General features: G+C 33.9%; 1 long non-coding RNA gene across 3 annotated transcripts; it reads left to right on the forward strand.

Moving 5' to 3' along the window:
* Positions 1–10,758: 10,758 nt before the first annotated feature.
* On the forward strand, positions 10,759–14,042 carry LOC114393264. Of its 3 annotated transcripts, XR_003662512.1 has the most exons (5): positions 10,759–10,838; positions 10,910–10,985; positions 12,336–12,392; positions 12,558–12,954; positions 13,132–14,042. It is a non-coding gene; the product is annotated as an uncharacterized LOC114393264 (long non-coding RNA). The 3 variants fall into 3 exon arrangements; XR_003662514.1 differs by lacking the exons at positions 10,759–10,838; positions 10,910–10,985 and having other exon boundaries at positions 12,277–12,392; positions 12,558–12,718; positions 12,850–12,954; XR_003662511.1 differs by lacking the exons at positions 10,759–10,838; positions 10,910–10,985 and having other exon boundaries at positions 12,277–12,392.
* Positions 14,043–19,160: the final 5,118 nt, after the last annotated feature.

Raw genomic sequence — 19,160 nt, forward strand, 5'->3', positions numbered from 1 at the left:
AGCCGATTCTAAGCCCAAGCTAATCAAGTGGATTCTATTGTTGCAAGAATTTGATCTAGTCATTCAAGACAAGAAAGGATCTAAAAATATGGTGGCTGACCACTTGTCAAGACTAGTAAATAAGGAAGTGACTTTGAAGGAGTTGTAGATAAGAGATGAATTTCCAGATGAACCGCTGTTAGTGGTGAATGAAAGGCCATGGTTTGTTGATCTGGCCAACTTTAAGGCAGCAGGAATCCTTCCAAAGGATTTGAACTAGCAGCAGAAGAAGAAATTCTTTCATGATGCTCGCTTTTATGTATGGCATGATCCACACCTATTTAAGATTGGAGCTGATAATCTTTTGAGGAGATGTATGACTAAAGAGGAGTCTAAAAGCATATTGTGACACTACCATAATTCACCTTGTGGAGGTCATTATAGTGGAGACAAAATAGCAGCCAAGGTCCTGCAATCAGGATTCTTTTGGCCATCACTTTTCAAGGATGCCCATGAACATGCAACTCAATGCGATCAATGTCAAAGGATGGGAGGAATCTCAAGGAGAAATGAAATGCCCCTACAGAATATTATAGAGGTAGAAGTCTTTGACTGTTGGGGTATTGACTTTGTAGGTCCACTTCCTCCATCTTTTGGGAATGAATACATCCTTGTAGCTGTTGATTATGTCTCCAAGTGGGTTGAAGCAATGGCTGCACCAAAGAATGATGCTAAAACTGTTGTAAAGTTCTTCAAGAAGGATATCTTTTCTCGCTTTGGGGTGCCGAGGGTCCTAATCAGTGATGGGGGCTCTCACTTTTGTAATAGCCAACTTCAGAAGGTGTTAGGCCATTACAGTGTTACACACAAGGTGGCCTCACCATACCACCCACAGACGAACGGTCAAGCTGAAGTTTCCAACAGGGAGCTAAAGAAGATTTTAGAGAAAACTATGGCCTCTACTAGAAGAGATTGGGCAAACAAGCTGGATGATGCATTATGGGCTTATAGGACTGCCTTTAAGACCCCCATAGGCCTATCTCCATTTCAAATGGTTTGTGGCAAAGCCTGCCACTTACCAATAGAGATTGAGCATAAAGCATATTGAGCTTTGAAGTTCCTGAATTTTGATGAGGGTATATTAGGGGAGAAAAGGAAGCTATAACTCTTGGAGTTGGAGGAGATGTGATTGAATGCATATGAATCCTCCAGGCTATACAAGTAAAAGGTGAAGGCATATCATGACAAGAAGTTGTTGAAGAAGGACTTCCAGCCAAGCCAACAAGTTCTGTTGTTCAACTTAAGGCTAAAGTTGTTCCCAGGTAAATTGAAGTCTAAATGGTCTAGACCATTTACTATCAAAGAAGTAAAGCCATACAGAGTAGTGGAGTTAATGGATCCTCAATCAACAACTCCTAAGAGAAGCTGGATTATTGAGGAGCAAAGATTAAAGTTGTACCATTGTGGGAACATTGAGGGATTAACCATCATCTTGCATTTACAGGACCCTTAGGGGTGACACATGTTAAGCTAGTGACGTTAAAGAAGCGCTTACTGGGAGGCAACCCAGCTTTGCTTACCTTTCTCAATCATTTTATGTTGTTTTAATGCATATTAGTTAGGTTGTGTTCATTTGATACTGCTAGAGTAGAGTGATAAAGCATGAATTTAATTGAAAAAAGGGTTGGCCACAAGCTTCTCTGAAGCTAAGGATGGGAAGGACTTAGAAATTTTTTTCAGTCATCCAACCCGCTCAGCGTGACACCCGCGCTAAGCGAGACATAGCCTATGTGCTGAGCGAGCAATACTCTCGCTAAGCGCACCAACCCCTCATCTAGTGGCTGATGGGGTCTCGCTAAGCGAGCACATGCGCTAAGCCCAAAACCTTCTCAGGTTGTGCATTTAATGAAATTGGGCTAAGCGAGCCAACTCGCTAAGCGCGTTATGTTGTCTCGCTAAGTGCACCTACACGCTAAACCCTCTCTGTCCGGGCTTTAATGGTAATTGGGCTAAGCGAGACCATCTCGCTAAGCCCGAAAGTCTCTCTAGAATGGCAATTATGCTAAGCGAGACCATCTCGCTAAGCGCCACCCCACTACTGCATCCTTATTCATTTAATCCGCTGAGCGCGCCATGGCTCTCTTAGCGGAAGTTGTAGACCAATCAGAACTGGAGAACTCGCTAAGCGCACATTTGCGCGCTAAGCCCAAAAACCTCTTAGGTTCATATTTTAGAGAATTGGGCTAAGCGAGTCTGTCTCGCTAAGTGCGTGAATTCAAATTCTAAAAATTTAAACGTCACAGAGTGCTCGCTTAGCGCGACACTCACGCTTAGCAAGCAAATCAAAACTGCAAAAGGAAAACATAACTGCCTTAAGGCAGTTACATTCTAAATCACTATAACTACACCTCATTCTTCGTTTGCTAATCATTTGCACTGCTCATCCTTGCATTCTTTTGCCTTGCATTTTTTACTCCATTTCTGCAGTCCAAGTAAGTTCTCACCTCCTCTCTAGTTAAATTTCAGTATTGAAAACCTAGGGTAGAGGATTTAAAAAAGTTTTCTCTTTGATTATGTAAGTTTTTTGTTGTTAATGATTATTAGTTCTTTGTTTAGTTAGTATAATGTAGGAGTATAATATAGGTTGTATTGTGATTTTGGTTAGAAGGCTAAGCCTCAAACTTCCAAGCCTGAATAATGGCTTAGGGAATTGAGGCTGACAAGCCCAAATTCTGGGTTATGCGATGAACTCGCTAAGCAAGCCTGCCTCGCTAAGCGAGTTCATATGTTTTGATGAATTTCTGGGTTTCAGGATGAACTCGCTAAGCGCACCCTATTCTGCTAAGCAAGTTCGTCAAGTTTGTTTAAATTTATGCAACTTGTATGAACTCGCTATGCCATTGCACTATGGCTTAGCGAGTCTTTGAATTTTGATTTTATTTTTCTGGGTTTGTATGAACTCGCTAAGCCTGCCATCCGCGCTTAGCAAGTACACTTAGATAATTCTGAAACTTGGAGTCTTTTTACATTCCCTCTGTGGCTTAGCGAGCTATCTAAGCCTAAATATGCCTCTGGAATAAAATTGGGCTAAGTGAGCCTGTCTTGCTAAGCCTAAGGAAATTTAGTTTTCTATATGTTTTGTTCACGAGTTAAGCGCGCTAAGCGCAAATAGCTCTCTGTCATGGAATAAGGCTAAGCGAGCTTGTCTCGCTAAGCCACTAGTGTTATCAGTAGTGAGTCTCGCTAAGCGCCCACTGGCGCTAAGCCTAGATAGTTAGTCACGCTAAGCGAGCCCTACGCCCTAAGTGCAATTACCTCTCCGTGTGTTAATAAGGCTTAGCGAGACACTCTCGCTTAGCCATTGTTGTCTTTCAGCTAAGCGAGATGGTCTCGCTTAGCCATTGTGTTGTTTTTCTATTTTCTCGCTAAGCGCACCCTGTGCGCTAAGCCACTTGCTTTTATTTCTGTAAGGCGCACTAAGCGAGCCTATCTCGCTTAGCACCCAACCTATTTTACTACTTGTTTTTCTTAAGTTAATTTTCAATAAAATCCTGACTAACTTCAATCTTTTTCTGTGTTTTGGTGCAGATTGCCTCCAAGAAGAGACGCGCTTCATCCTCTAGACCTCAAGAGCCCTATGACACATCCAGATTTGTGTCTAAGGTCGCATGGGAGAGATACGAGACAAACATCCACAACAAAAACATCCTCCCTGAGAGAAATGTGGAGTTGGCGTACTCACATTGTGATGAGTTCCTCAGGGAGCTGGAGAAACGGCAGTGGCACAGGAACTTGACAAGGCACATGGAGAATCACATTGACCTCGTCTTGGTCAAAGAGTTCTATTCTAACCTCTATGACCCAGAGGATCGATCCCCCAGGAAATGCAAGGTGTGGGTGAAGACGATCAAGTTCGATGTCGCCACGCTTAACACCTTCCTAGAGACTCTAATGGTACTCGAGCCTGGGGAGAGGTACTCAGCTTACTCTCATTTTTGTCATACTCACCCTGACCCTCAGGAGATCGCAACAAAACTATGTATACCAGGGCTAGGGTTTGTTCTAAATGCTGAGGGGGCGCCTTAGAAGCCGCTGAGGAAGGACCTGACCACATTAGCTTAGACTTGGAGTGTCCTTTCCTACTCCAACCTCGCCCCTACTTTTCACACCTCTGATCTTAATATGGACAGGGCGAGGTTGATGCATAGCCTTGTTATGAAGATGGATATGGATCTGGGCTCGATCATCTCAGGCCAAATCTCCCAGATGACCCAATCCAACTCCTCTAGGCTTGGCTTTCCTACCCTTATCATAGCTTTTTGCATAGCCAGAGGGGTTGTGTCTGATTCATTGACTTTCGAGTCCCTCAGCCCAACCATTAATTTGGCCTATATTAGGAAGAATTGTTGGAACCTAGAGGACCCCTCCATCATATTCCCTGGATCCCGCAAGGTCAGGACCAGGGCCCCTTTAGATGCTCAAGCTTCAACTCCAGCACCAACACCAGTACCTCCACCTCCAGCACCTATCTCAACGCCAGCCGATCCCTCCACATCGAGCAGTGATGCCATCATGCCCATGTTTTAGAGCATTCATCATGGCTTTTTCATGGTGATGCAGAGTATGCATGATTTATCATAGTAGCGGCCAATCATTAGTATGAAGGACTTCTTGGCACAGGTGGCTTGGCCCGGAGTCCAGCCTTCCTTTTTGAGGGGGAGTTGAGGCTCCTATGGCCCAGGAACCATAGATACAGGCTGCAGAAGACACTCTAGAGGCTGAGGATACCCCAGAGGCAGAGGTAGAGGCTCAGGACACACCGATGGAGGTTGCTGAGGAGGGAGTCTCAGGCGCAGCAGAGGCAGGCATTGATGATGACTACGTAGCATATGTCGCTACGGCGCAGGGGACTTGGGATCCATGGCCCACTTAAGCTCAGGATGATCCTACTTCAGCTCAGGACGAGCCCATTCTAGCTCAGGATGACTGAAGCATGATAGGACTTCATTTAATTATTCTGTTTTTCGAACAATTTTTAATTTAGCTTTTTATTTACTTAGTAATTACTTCTTTTGAAACATTTTACTGTTTTTGAAGTTTGAAAAGTGGTTTAATTCTGCATTTCATGATCTTTATTCAGCAATGGTGTTTGTTTTGATATTGGTTTGAATTGAATTGATTGCATGATATGAGTGACTTGCGCTGCTAAATCATATACCTTGAATGAGTCTGCTTTATATAGAAGAGAAAGAGCATGAAAATTAGGGGTGTGAGTGAAAATGTTAGCTTGCATGACAGGAAAATAGTGAAGGTAACCAATTACGGTAACCTAGTGAGTTGTGTGAATCTTAAACTGTGAAAGGACGACTAGCATCAAGTACTGATTTTTGCATGAATCTTTGGATACTAAATGAATGCATGATTTGGAAATGATGAAGGCCATGATTGAATTGATTTAGCCATTTAGCCAAACAGTCTTACCATGTTCATGAATGATTAAACCCTTGCACCCTCTTGAGCTTAAATATGAATGAATGAGTCATTGAACCCTGAACCTAAATGTAAATGTTATCTCTGTTCACCCTATCTTAGGTTATAGGAGAGCATTGTATGGTTTAAGACAAATTTGTCCCAAATTTGGGGGAGTGTGTTTGGGTGATTTATATTCCAGGAATGTAAGTAACAACTACACAGAGAGTTAAAGAATCAACCTTTAGCAGTAATTATAAACTACTAAATAAAAAAAATACAAAAAGAATATAAAAAATAAAGGAAGCTTTGTTTGCTATTAATTGTGCTTCTAATTGTGGCATGTCAATAAAAGCTGGAAGGTTAAAGAAAAAGGTGATCTATGGATGAATGCTCTCCTAGAACCTAAGTTTTGCATCCTAGAAAAACCATGAATTGTTTTTAGCCTAGCCTCATTACAAGCCAAAGAAAGTCCTTCAGATTCATTTTGTGTGTTTATGACTGTATGAGAATGAGATGAAATGCAAAAGTTGGAAATTGTGTTGGTTGTCTATTTGAAGAATTACCTGAAACACTTGTGCATATGTGAGAAACAGTGGCCGTGAGGATTAAGCTTGGTTGACCTTCCTTGATACTTGTCATGCTTGCTAGCCTATTTCATTTTTGCTACTTAATGCACATGCTCATGTCTTTGAATATACTGCACTTCACTTCAGAAGGTAGTTGGTTGATGCATGCTTAGTCATCTCTGTTTGTGTGATTGATACATTTGAGACAAACACCATTTTGATTAACCACTATTAAGTCCTTTTGCTTGAGGACAAGAAAACTGTCATTTTATTTGCTTAAGGACAAGAAAACTGTCATTTTATTTGCTTGAAGACAAAAAAACTGTAAATTTGGGGGAGTTTGTTAATTTCTATTCATGAGCTTTTAGTGCATTAAAAATAATTAAGAAAATAGCATTGTGCCTCCAATTATGGTTCTTTTTGTGGAAATTGTAAATATTTTCGTTCTTGTATGAATTTATAAAGTAGAAACTCCATTTTTTGTGATCTAATGTTGAATTTAACTCAGTTTGTAGGCTAAAGAAGAGAAGGTGTGAATTGCTACTGATGAACTCGCTTAGCGAGGTAGATTGGCTAAGTGAGCCTCATTCGATTAGCAAGGCAACCAGCTCGCTTAGTTGATGCAAAACCCTAGAAGAGGATAAGTCAGAGAGTAGCGCGCTTAGGGCGCAGCCAGCTCGCCCAGTGAGAACGTTGTTTCTTCTCGCGCTTAGTGCGCCCAGGCTCGCTTAGCAGATTTTCACTTACTCTCGCTCAGCGAGACATGCTCGCTGAGCGCGCCTTCGTATGCTGAGAAGTCCAAAAGGCTTTAAAACACTGAGTTGGTAAGACAACAAGGGGGACAAAAAGCAAAACCAAGCTTATACTACGTGAAAACAGATAGAAGAAGGCAGAGAGATTGGAGATAAGACATTCTTCTTCATCTTTTACCATTTTCTTTCACAAAAACAATATCTTTTCTTTGTATTAAGCTCTCCTTGTCAATGGAGGGCTAGGAACTTCATTATTGGGGAGTATTCTAATGAGCACTCTTTATGTAAATTTCTAACTATCTATTTAATGTTATCTTCTGGTGTTCTTTGCTTCTATCTGCATTTATTTTACATGCTTGTGGCTTTATCACCCATTTGTATGTTTAGTTAAGCTTTTGAGTGTTGGAAAATGCTTGGAAATCTTAGAACTTGATAGAGCAACTAGAGGTCTATGTATCTAGGAATAGAATGTGGTAATCTAGTATATTTTGTACTGTGCGCATATTGCAACTCTTTTAGAATGAATTTGTTGAGGAATCAAGAACAAAAGCTAAGAGAGTTAGGCTCATTCTTGTGAGGAATCATGGTCTGAGTAAATAGCTGGTGCAAGAGTGCTAGAATAATGTTAAATAGAGAAAAACCTTTTTATACGGCAAGAGAAAGTTCAGTAGAAGACTCCCCGATGTTTTCACCTTGATATTTATCGTAATTTTACAGCTTTGAGTTTATTTCGTCATTGTTCAAGTAGCGTAGTATATTACAAAAAATTACACCATTAATGAACCTTTCATTTCATTTCCAAAGTTAAAAGTTTTTACATACTGAATATACATCATCTAAGTGAAACAAATTTCTATGGATACGATACTCGGTCTTACCATTTAAATACTACTTGTGCAAATTGGTATACTTGCCAATCGCCCTAACAATGGGGCTTTTACAAAAGAAAACAATGGTATGCCCTTTATCTCTTGTTGTCCCTCTTAGTTGATGACTTACAAAGTTACATCAATAGTTTGAATAGTAGGTGGGGATCCTTTGGGGGTGGTTGTTAACCTTCAAAACTTGACAACTAATTACAAGGATGTTGCTTTTAGAATGTTACATGCTTGCTTCATAATCACTTAAAATCAGAAACCAATTCTCATTTGATTAGATTCTAAATCATAATTAGTTCAAAAGAAATCCATGTCAATACTCTTCCAAATAGTTTAGTTATTGTGTTTAGCTGGGTTCAATTTATCTTTGGAAGTAGTGATATTTTAATTGTTCTTTTGAAAATAGTTGTAGTTATTTACTATCTTTGTAATCATTACTATTATGAATAGATCACTCTGCTGAGTGGTATACTTGAGCGAATTCAGACAATAAATTACTTGTTTCTTTCTTCTCACATTAGGTATATCATGTGCTTGTGGATCTTGTTTCTTCTTCTGCAAATGCAACGCCTGGTCTTGGAAGGTATCCTCCATTCAAGAGAGAGGTAACAATGTTGTGTTGTAACTTACATGTAACTTGGTTTGGTTTTTAGAAATTATCTTGCTCATTTGTTGCAATTTCTAGATTATGGCAATTGTAAGTTCATCCTTAGAGGCATTTAAAAATGAATCCAAAAAATGGTGGTTGCACTAGTTGATATGGAGTGTGCATTTGTTCCACCCCAACACTTTATTTGTTTAGTGCAGAGGCGGTATGTTCAATATATGACACTTGTTACACTTTTTATTTATTTATGAATTAATAATCTTAATGTCCTTAATGGGTGCATTAATTTATTTTTCATACGTGAGACTCCAAGGATGAATTTGAAACTCATTAGAATCACCACCATTGATTTGAATGTGACTTCTAGAACCACTTGGTATTCAAGTGATTAGAAATTTCATTGGGAATAAGTAAATACTTGGGATTTTAAAGATTTTTTGTTGGAGACAAAAATTAAAAGTCCAATGGACTAAGGATGGGAATACAATTTTAAGTTTTTTCGATAGATTATCTTCGGGCAAAAGAAGGAAGAACTTAATTAAGAAATTGAAATTGGAAAATGGGAGTTTTGTTAGGGATTCTAGGGTTACTGCATTTTGAAATTACCAGATTTTTTAAGGAGTTGTTTTTGGAGGATTGGTCTCCTAGACCATTTATAAAGCTGTTTGGAGTCTTATTTTGACTGAAAAGACAATGAAGTTTCTCACTTTGCTTCTTTGTGGTTTTATGTCCAAGGTCTTAGGGGTCTTTGGTGAATCTTCAGAGAGATTGGTCTGTTGTGCTACATTTTTTTTTTCTTGTAGTGTTCAATTTATGAAGTTTTCTTATCATTTTGCATTTGTATCTCCCTTTAGTTTTTTTTCTTTTTTTAATAAATTCTTTGTTTATAAAAAGAGAATGAAAACAATAATGAGTATTGACATTTGACATCCCTTTAAGTTCATGGGATACGTGTTAAATGATTTGTCAATATTCATTGCATTATTTGGTGACCAAGATCATGCTCCTTGTTTGTTAAAAAGGGAAGGAAAATAATGCATACTAGGTAGTATTCATGGCTTGAATGCCTTTAGTATTATCTAAGTCTAATCTTGAACAAATCTAATGACTATTTCAAATTCAATATCCTATATTTCTCAACCTTATATAATACGAACATACATACAATAATCTCCAATTGTTTAATTGTTTAACTAAAGATATATACAGAGGACATATCAGGTGAAAGGAGTGTTTTATTATTAGAGGTAGGAGGATTAAATAGTAGCCCTTAGATCAAAATAAAAGGTCCAGATTTAATTACTAATTAAATGCATTACACATGCATTTAATATTGACTCTCTCACGCGCATTGTTTGTCTCACTCTTGGGTTCTTAATTCTTTCGTTTTCACACGCGCAGGGCATTTAATTAGAAATTAAATCTGGACCTTCTATTTTAATTTAAGGACTGTTATTTAATCCTCTCACCTCTCATAATAAAACACTCATTTCACCCTATATATATAATATGATTAAACACTTTCAACTAATTTCATTAGAATGGAAAGGCAATGCCAAGAAGATGAGCTAAAGAACTTACTAGTCATCCAAAAAGACACTTGATGCATAATAGTCAATTCTAAATAAGGTGGGGAATAATATACTTTAAAAAATTATATACTTGAATTTGTTAAAAATTATGTAAGTGTTTAAAATTTGGCTTTACATATTCAAGGTGGATGTTCTATTTCCTTTTCTACACAACTAGTCCTCAAACAAGTCAACAAAGTGGGGGAAACTTAAAATCAATGAAAGAAAAATCCAGTCAGCAAGACAAGGATACACAAGAGGGATCTGGCTCGAAGACTGTTGGGCTTGAAGGAGAGATAATCACAAGTTTTTATTATTCATTCCAAAATTTGTATTACAGATCTAATATCACCAAGGTGTCTTTGTTTGGTCTCTTGTGTTGTACCATCATTAAAGTATTAACCTGGTGGCTTCCTTTTTTCCTATCCTACATCAAGAGCTTCAGTATTTGCATTTCTCAAACTGAAAATAGTTACCAACATTGGTTCAGTGGTCATCCTTCTTATCCATACAACTTGCAACGGTTGGATATTTTCAAATATTATTTTGGTGCATCTAGCTTGTGGCTGATTGTTTAATCACTAAATTGTTGATGGACAAATAGTATATAGCACGCAATCATTTAAAAAGACAACCTAGCTGAAGAATAGAAAAAATTGAGGATTCTTTTCCATTTCACACAACTTTATAAATAATCAACAAACATTAGACAATAAGATTATACTGTTATATTTTCCAGTTAAGTTGTGACAGAATATAGTGGCATAGTTAAATCATACCTAGTGGTTGTTGGTGGATATCAACGTATGCTAAGCTTTTTCCGATCAACTTACGAAAAACTAACAAATTAACTAACATTTGCCAATAAAAAAATATGTGAAGCTTTAAAATAAGTTATATAATTCCCACAATCACAATTCATTATTGTAGAGTACTCATTCATTTATTTTGAGGACCACAACAGTTTCTATACCTTTTATTTGCGCTTGCTGCCTTCTATTTTTACCTCTCACGTAAGTAAGGAGTTGAATGTTTCTTAGTTTGCAAATCCTTCACTTTGAATTAATTTCACCTCTCAATGCAGGATATTTGTTGAAAAAAATGGAAAAGGTAGTGGTTGGAGCAAACAATGAAACGTTTTAAACGAGAAGATTGGCAAGGTTAGTAAATTATCTTATCAATGCTAAATGACGTGTTTCAAGACTGTTCTAGACCTTCTGGTTTAAACACTTGAGTATAGAAGCCTTGTAGCTGCACAAACGTGTTTTATATGAATTAAAGCTTCTTTGGTGAAATTGAAAATGATATTTTGTGAATTTGTTTGTGGTACAGATGATAATTGGTTTTTTTTTTATCAAAATGATTTTAATTTTACCTAGTTTCCAGAAACAACTTAGTATACCTCTTGGTTCTTGACATTTCCAGTAATTGCATTAGTTTACATCTTTTTTAGCATTTGTCCAATGTGCTGGAATATGAGCCCCTTCATGTTATGATTAGAGAGACTTTCAGTTAAAACGGACAAGACATTATACTGTTATGATAAACTGCTTCTTATATGTATTGTCTCAATTTGTGTAAGTTTTATTTGGAGGTCCTTATCAATTATGGTTAGTGATTATACTATGAAGTGGGAGTACAAAGCATCCTTAACAAGGATCAAAATTATGGTTAGATAATTTTCCATTACTTTCCCCTACATCCAACTGGTAGATCACTGGTTCTTGTATTTATATGTACATTAAGCTACAAGATAACTATTTGTGTGTCTTGTTATGATTGTTTATAATATCAGAATATGTCAAAATAAATGGACTGAACTACAATTTTTTTGAATCACTTTATAGTATGTTCTTTGTTACTTTAGCCATTAGTTGGGGTTTCAACCTTTCATGGGTATATATGCATTATATCATCTATTTGTTTTCTTCTCACTTTGTTAATGTATTGTCTTCTTTGTTTTAATCTCCAAACTTTGTTCATGGATTCTGGGGGTCATTTCTTTCATGGGCTCTAAATTGCATTTTAGGTAACTCCTAAAAGCTTAAGTTGTTATCTTTAATGTGTCCCTTCATGCACATTTTTAGTAAGAATGAGGAGGGCAAGGATCAAACTCTGAAGACTTCTAAAAGTTTAAGGTGTTAATATAAACACATATTTGATTTTATAACCCATGTTTTAAGGGTTTTTCCTCATAAAAAGGAAAACCTCTAATGAATGGAACAATAAGTATACTATCCCATCATAGTTTTTTACCTTTTACTGCTTTCAAATGGTTTACTAAATGCATTGCATGGATTGATGACACCAATATTAAGATCCAAGGTTAGGTACCTTAACCTTCAGTATAGTACCTCCATCATGGAGGTTATGATTAACTCTTTCGAGACATTTTATATGTCATAATCAGACTGATTTATTTTTATTTTTTTTGGGGGGGGGGGGGGGGGGGGGGGGGGTGTTAATGCTTTCTGAACATGTCCTAATTTAGCTATACTTCATATTGCCAGCTTGGATACACCAAAAAACAAGAAGAGAGACATTTTCGAAGAGTAATTATGTTAGAGGTATGAACTTTTTGGTTGATTTCTTCAATTTATGTTAGAAAGCTTACATTAGGAGGTTCCTTAATGACCTTGATTTCATGGAGGTTTGTTCTGCGTTTAAGTATTTTGATGTTGGATTTTGTGGTTTCTTTACTGCCATTCACCTACTGTTTGCATCACTTTTAGGTTGAAACACCTATGATGAACATGATTGTTAGTGGAGTTGCAGCCCGTCCATTTGTAACTCATCACAATGAACTTAGCATGAAGTTATTCATGAGGATTGCTCCGAAACTGTACCTTAAGCAATTAATTGTTGGAGGGTTGGATGGTGTTTATGAAATTTGGTCATTTACTATTTTGTTACATGTCTAATTATTTCCTTCATTTGATTGTTTGTCCTGGTAATAAGTAAATAAGTAATTATTAATATTTTTCTTGTGTTATATCTAAGTTGAATAACTTCATTTTCTTCTAGGCCTCATATATCCTTCCATCTAATTTTGAAAAGGTGGCAGCTGGAGTATTGATGGTGCTGAACAATGTGGCTTTTTTGGATCTTGTATTTTTGCAACAAATGTTGGTTAGTTTGCTAATTCCCCATGTAATAATGATCTATTAAAGCAGTTGTATGTTTAATTAAGAATGCTTATAGGTTTGATTTGGTATGATTAATGATTATCTTTACTTACTATCTTTATTTCCTAGTATTGATTCTTGCTTATATGTTCCTATTTTCCTTATGTTGTTTTACTTCCAGGCTAGGCCAGATTTGAAAATGAAAATTTTCCATTTAATGAGCTTCCTTCTCTCTCAATGTGCCAACAAGTAGAAAGCTCCTAATGATCAGGTGAATCTCTAACAACTTAGGACTATTTTGTCATTTAACTTCTTTGTTTTTTTTTAGTTTCCTGATTTTAAAGATTTTTCTAAGAAATTTTTGAAAATGGGTAATAAAATTGAAGCATGGTGACTTTTTTTATTATATTTATTGTGAAAATTAAAATAGAAATAGAAAAAAAATTCTTTTAAACTAAGTAGGGCCTTAGATATCTAATGTGTCTATTTGAATAGCCAAAACAAAATTTAGTTTTTTTATCATGTGGAATAGTATAATGATATATAATGATCACTTCATTTACTTGTGACTAAACTTTTACAAATGAACATGATGTTTCTAACACACATCCAATTTTACATTAATTTGTCGGTTAAACCTTTGTTGAGAAAATGGAAAAGAGTCATTGAAGAGTTGCTAGATCCTCAAGTCAAGTGCAATTCGAGTTACACGGATCAAGTGGCTCGCATGATTGATGTTGTAGTTGCCTATGTTACAAGTGAAGAATATAGGAGACCTAGCATAGGTGAGATTGTTGCAATATTGAAAGGTGAAGTAGAGCTTGTTCTCTCTAGAAGAAGGAAGTCTAGTTATTTTGGCAATGGATATGTGATTGATTATTACCATCAATTACAAGAAACAAATAATGAGATGAAAAGTCAATTGGCTTTGACAATGCTAAGAGTTCTAGAGTGTGAGGATGATGATTTTCTCTATGGTCATTGAGAATTATTTTTGCCATGATTCTAACAATAATGTAAGGATTACATGTGAATGTTTTTAAGTTGTTAGTAGAAATAAAAGCTTCGAAGAATGTACTTCTTGTTTGTACACTTCTTTCCTTTTCCTTCCCCTTGCCCAAAAGAGTAAAGTGTAATATATTTTCTTGAGTTTAATTTCCACACACTATATCAATTAGAAATCATTTTAAATATGATTTTTAAAAAATATTTATTATCAAAATTAACAACTTTTAATTACATGATAAATAATAACAAAAATCTATATACAATTTATTGGTGGAACATTTTAATTAAATTCTATTTTCATTCTTTAAAATAATTATTATAAATTTAATAATTTTTAATTACGTGGTAAATAAACATTAAAAAAAGAAAAAATATAACAACATCGATTTCTAAAAGTTGTCTTAAAATGTATACATTCTAAGAAAAATCATTTTAAAAAATATATTTTAAGATGGTTTGATTTTTAAAAACCAGCTTAGAAGGTAAAAAAATTGACTTAAAATGTATACTTTTTAAGATGATTATTCTGAAAACCATCTTAGAAATTAAATATTCTATGATTCTTTAAAAAAAATTTCTTATAATATAAACTTTTTAAGATGATTTTTTAAAAAATTTATTTTATAAAAAAAATTATCTTAAAATCCTTAATTTTTTAATTTTGTAATTTTTTTAAAAAAAAGGATATTTTAAAACGATTTTTATGTAAATCAATGTAAAAACTGAGTTTCTAAAATAGTTTAAAAATTGTGATGAAAAATATTAACTTTTCATGATAATCATTTTGAAAACAATTAGAAATCATCATAAAACATATCAAATAATCGAAGTAGAATTTTTTTATTTTTTTTAGTAGTAGTAGTCCCCAATACTTGAGTCAAGAATATACTTTTGTTCCACGAGAAGATCTCGATGAGAATCATTAAAGCAAGTTCCTCAAATTAGGGAGAGGATCTCATAATTATGAGGTAAGACGTAATGATTACGGCATTCTTAATTACTAGCTAGGACGCGTGGCTAATTCATTAATAGAGTTTATAGCCGATCATAAACACTTGGAAATAGTATTATTATTGTTATTAGTATTTAGTGTTTAGTGGTATATGTGTGTGTGTGCGCATTTCATTGTTAATTTTGATATAAGTTGGTTCTGTAAATTCTCTTTTGTGTGGCATCTAAACATAAGAAATTGATAACTGTAGAAATAATATAAATCTTATCGCGCAGACACACACAAAAAATTAACTTTTTCATTTTATGTTCTATAAATTTATTTACTATTTTTATTTTTAGACGTTGTTCAACATAAAAAAATTTTTTGGTAGGGTTGTTCAACATAATTTTGATGAATTACTAACTTATTTTTTTCTTTCGGCCTTACGTCGACAATTTCTGTCCAGCTCTTCCTGTTCTTACCCCTCTGGGTCGCAATCACATGCTTTCATATATACTGTTCTACTTCATGCTTATTAATTTGATATATTATTATTATTGTTATTTTATTTCATTCGAACAAATTCGTGTCTCTAATAAAAGCAGTCTCCATGCCACAATCAATCTAGAAAGCGATGTATTTCGGTTTATTAATGAACACTATCATTGTGATAATCCTTTAATGACAAAATGAACTACCAACTTTCGGATTAATTTAATTAAAAAATCCACAATAGTGAGCCATACAAAACCCACTTGATTGGCAGAAAGGGACAGGCCCAGTATTGGGCTTCGAAGTTAACCTCTAACCCGTGATGCAGTGCCTTTATATATGAGTCACTGTGTTTATTTGGAAATATTTTAATGCATTAATTATTTCGATATCTTCTTTTCTTAAAAAAAACAAGTAATATTTGAAGTGTGCTTTATCAAATATTTAACATTTGTGAAATGTATATATATCTGATGCATTTTTTTAACATATGCAACAAAGAGATCAATAGATATAAATATATAATATTTTTTTTCATCTTAATCTTTTAGTTCATCATAAAAAAAGAACTTTGACTATTCTAAAATTTGGTAAAAAGATAAATAAAATTTTATTAAAAATTATTTTTATTAAAAAATAAACTCAAATAATATCCGAACAATTCAATTTTAATTTTGATATAACTACTCATCTTATGATTCACTAAGGATCTACATATGATTCCTTTAATTATACCTTCTAATGAAATCTTTAGATTTTGTTGGTCTAAAGCCTATTCCTATCATCTTCTAGAATTCGGGATGGGTGTTGCTTACGTGATGATAAAATGAAAATAAATTAACTCTTTATTAATATACTTTAAAAAATAATTCATATTATTTTAATTTCTACTTTAATTAAAACTCCAGATTAAAGTAATGAATCCCCTCTCTAATCTTCTTAGAAACCAAATGTGTTGCTGCTATTCTTGACTTGGTCACCGAAGAAATTTCAAAGTTCTATATAGTTAAAAATTTAACTTGGAAGTAAATTATTAAGGATGTGAAAACGCAACCAATCCAAGAAAAAGTTAAAAACACTCGCTTCTCATAATAAACCGATATCAAAACTCAAGATACACAAAATTTATGGCTTTTTATTTTTATTTCAACTAATATAAAGAATTAAGTTAGAATGTATTTAGCTAGCTGTTAAAAATGTGGAATTCATCTTTTTTGTTTTTTGAGGAAATTCAAAGAAAATATTGGAGATCAAAGAATGTGAGAGAAAATTGTAACCTACACCTATGACCTAACCCAAGAGATCGTGACTGCTTAATTCTTAATTTCTAATTGAAGGAAGTATATGTTTTTGGCATCATCGGTTTTTATTTTAAAATTGAGGATTCAATTATGTGAGAACTCTTTAGGTTATCTTTTAAATAAGAACGATACACAAATTTTTTTAATAATATAATTTTAAATGATGTCATGAATAGAAACTTGAATAAGTTTCTGAAATTTCAATCAAAAGTTTTACCATCAAGTATAGGCAAGTTGAGAAAAAAAAATAACTAAACATGTACACGCGCGGTGCATTACCCTCGATAATTTAAATGGTGACACATGACAGAATATTAATATATTGATCAAACCAATCCATTTTTCAAAAGAAATTAAAATACTATTAAGATTCTTGTATGACATCAGTTACATACAGTCATTGTGAAAGCTAAAAGTATACATGTACAATTTTTTATTGGTTGCATAACATTAGTATATAAAGATTCATACACACATCAGTTAAAGTCATTGTGAAATGAATAAAGATGGGACAGTGAAAGTTTACACGTACATTTTCTTATTTGGTGAGGTTATGACTACATTGATTGAGAGATGGAGGATTATTAGCCGAAGAAACCTCTTCCTGATGATCCTAAAATATAAAGGAAGATTTAAATGATGATGTTTATTTTTTCAATATAATTCAGTGGCGTCATTCCATTTTATAAATATCTAAGTAAGAAGATTGCTGATGTATGTATTGTATAAAGATTAATTAGAATCTAGGAGTTATAAGTTTTTTTTATCCGCAAATATTAGTTTATTAGTTTTATTATTAATATTTACTAAAAATATTATTTAGATAATTTAAATCTATGATTTTTCTCTTCTCTTTTTTTCTTAACTCTTTCATAATTATTGAATTAATCTTATATTTGAGGGAAATTACAAGGATAAATTGGTGGTTACAGACTTAGAGGAAGAAGAGAGAAAAATGATAATGAGTTTGAATATTTTTTGTTAATAAAAATTAGCAAATTAATAATTAATGTTATCGATAAAAAAAATATAAAAATTAATCAGTCATTTCTTATGCGATATGTGATCTATAAACATTGAATATCTGTTACTGGAATACACATACATTTAGAGACTGGACAGAAGGATTAAAAAATACAAAGAATTAAGAAGGTGGAGATGAGGTGAGTCTCTGTTTTTTACAAAATTATGGAGGTAAATAATTATATATACACTGTAAGATAATCAAATTGGGAGTGACGAGTGCACTTTGTTTGTAGACCAGTGATTGGGTTACGTCTTTGATTATAACCTGTGGCCCCTCTGTTCAGCAAAGTCTTGTGTACAAAGTCATCAATCACTTTATATTACCATATAGGCTAAAGTTCTCAACTTAATTGCACTTAATCCAAAACCAATCAACTTGATTCTCTTAAAAAGAAGGGAAAAAAAAAAAAGAGGGATTAAGTTTAATTTGTACTTTGATTAAAGAAAGTGACATATTCGTTGCCCTTGTAAAGCTACAGACATATTTTCCTCATATATTTTTTAAGACAATGTTGATCTTCATTTGAATTCCCGTGTATAAAGACCCATTATTCAGAAAATATTTTAATTTTAAAACATTATTGTTAGTGAAAAGAATTATTAATTAATGAATTACTATCAGGTTATTTATTGTAAAATTTATTTAAAAAGAAATACGAAACGCCTTTTTTTTTAGTTTTCTTTTCAAAACTATTCTATTATGACCTACTGGAATCAACCAAGTGAGGAAAAATCAAAAGTTTGAATAATTCAAACCTCATTGTGATTATATATATATATATATATATATATATATATATATATATATATATATATATATATATATATATATATAAAACTCTTTTTTCATACAAAACCCTAATTAAACTTCATTAGAAGAGAGAAAAGTCATTTGGAATTCAGGGCTTGCATGACCAATTATATATTTTTTTACCTGAATTGCATGACCAATTATTTTCGGTTCTATGGTTCGACAGCAAATAATATGATATAGTATTATTGTATCATAGGCCCAAATTAAAATGAAACAAAATGACCGCGGTTACAAGCAGTAATGTAGCAATACTTTTTTCTTTTACTTTTACAGTGTCGGTGGATATATATTATTTATATATTCATACTTCTTACAATTTTTTGACCTGCATTCATCCGACTTAGTTATCACCTTTTTCCATCGTTCCTTCTTCCTCCGCGGTATGCTATTATTAACTGCCGTAGTTGTATACATTATGGAATTATATTGTTAATTAGTGAGTTTGCTTTAACATTAGGTTTGACTTTTAAGTTTGAACTTAATTTGGACTCTGCAGAACCAGTATGAGTCGTGCATTATCATGATATATAACTAAATAGAAAGTCAGGGAAGAAGCGATTTTGACAAAAAAAAAAAGAAGCTATCAGCTAACAACTAAAAAAAAAGGTAATAATCCTATACCAGAATAACCAAAA

The sequence above is a fragment of the Glycine soja genome, chromosome 17 (assembly GCF_004193775.1).
Source record: "Glycine soja cultivar W05 chromosome 17, ASM419377v2, whole genome shotgun sequence".
In the NCBI taxonomy this organism is placed as follows: Eukaryota; Viridiplantae; Streptophyta; class Magnoliopsida; order Fabales; family Fabaceae; genus Glycine; species Glycine soja.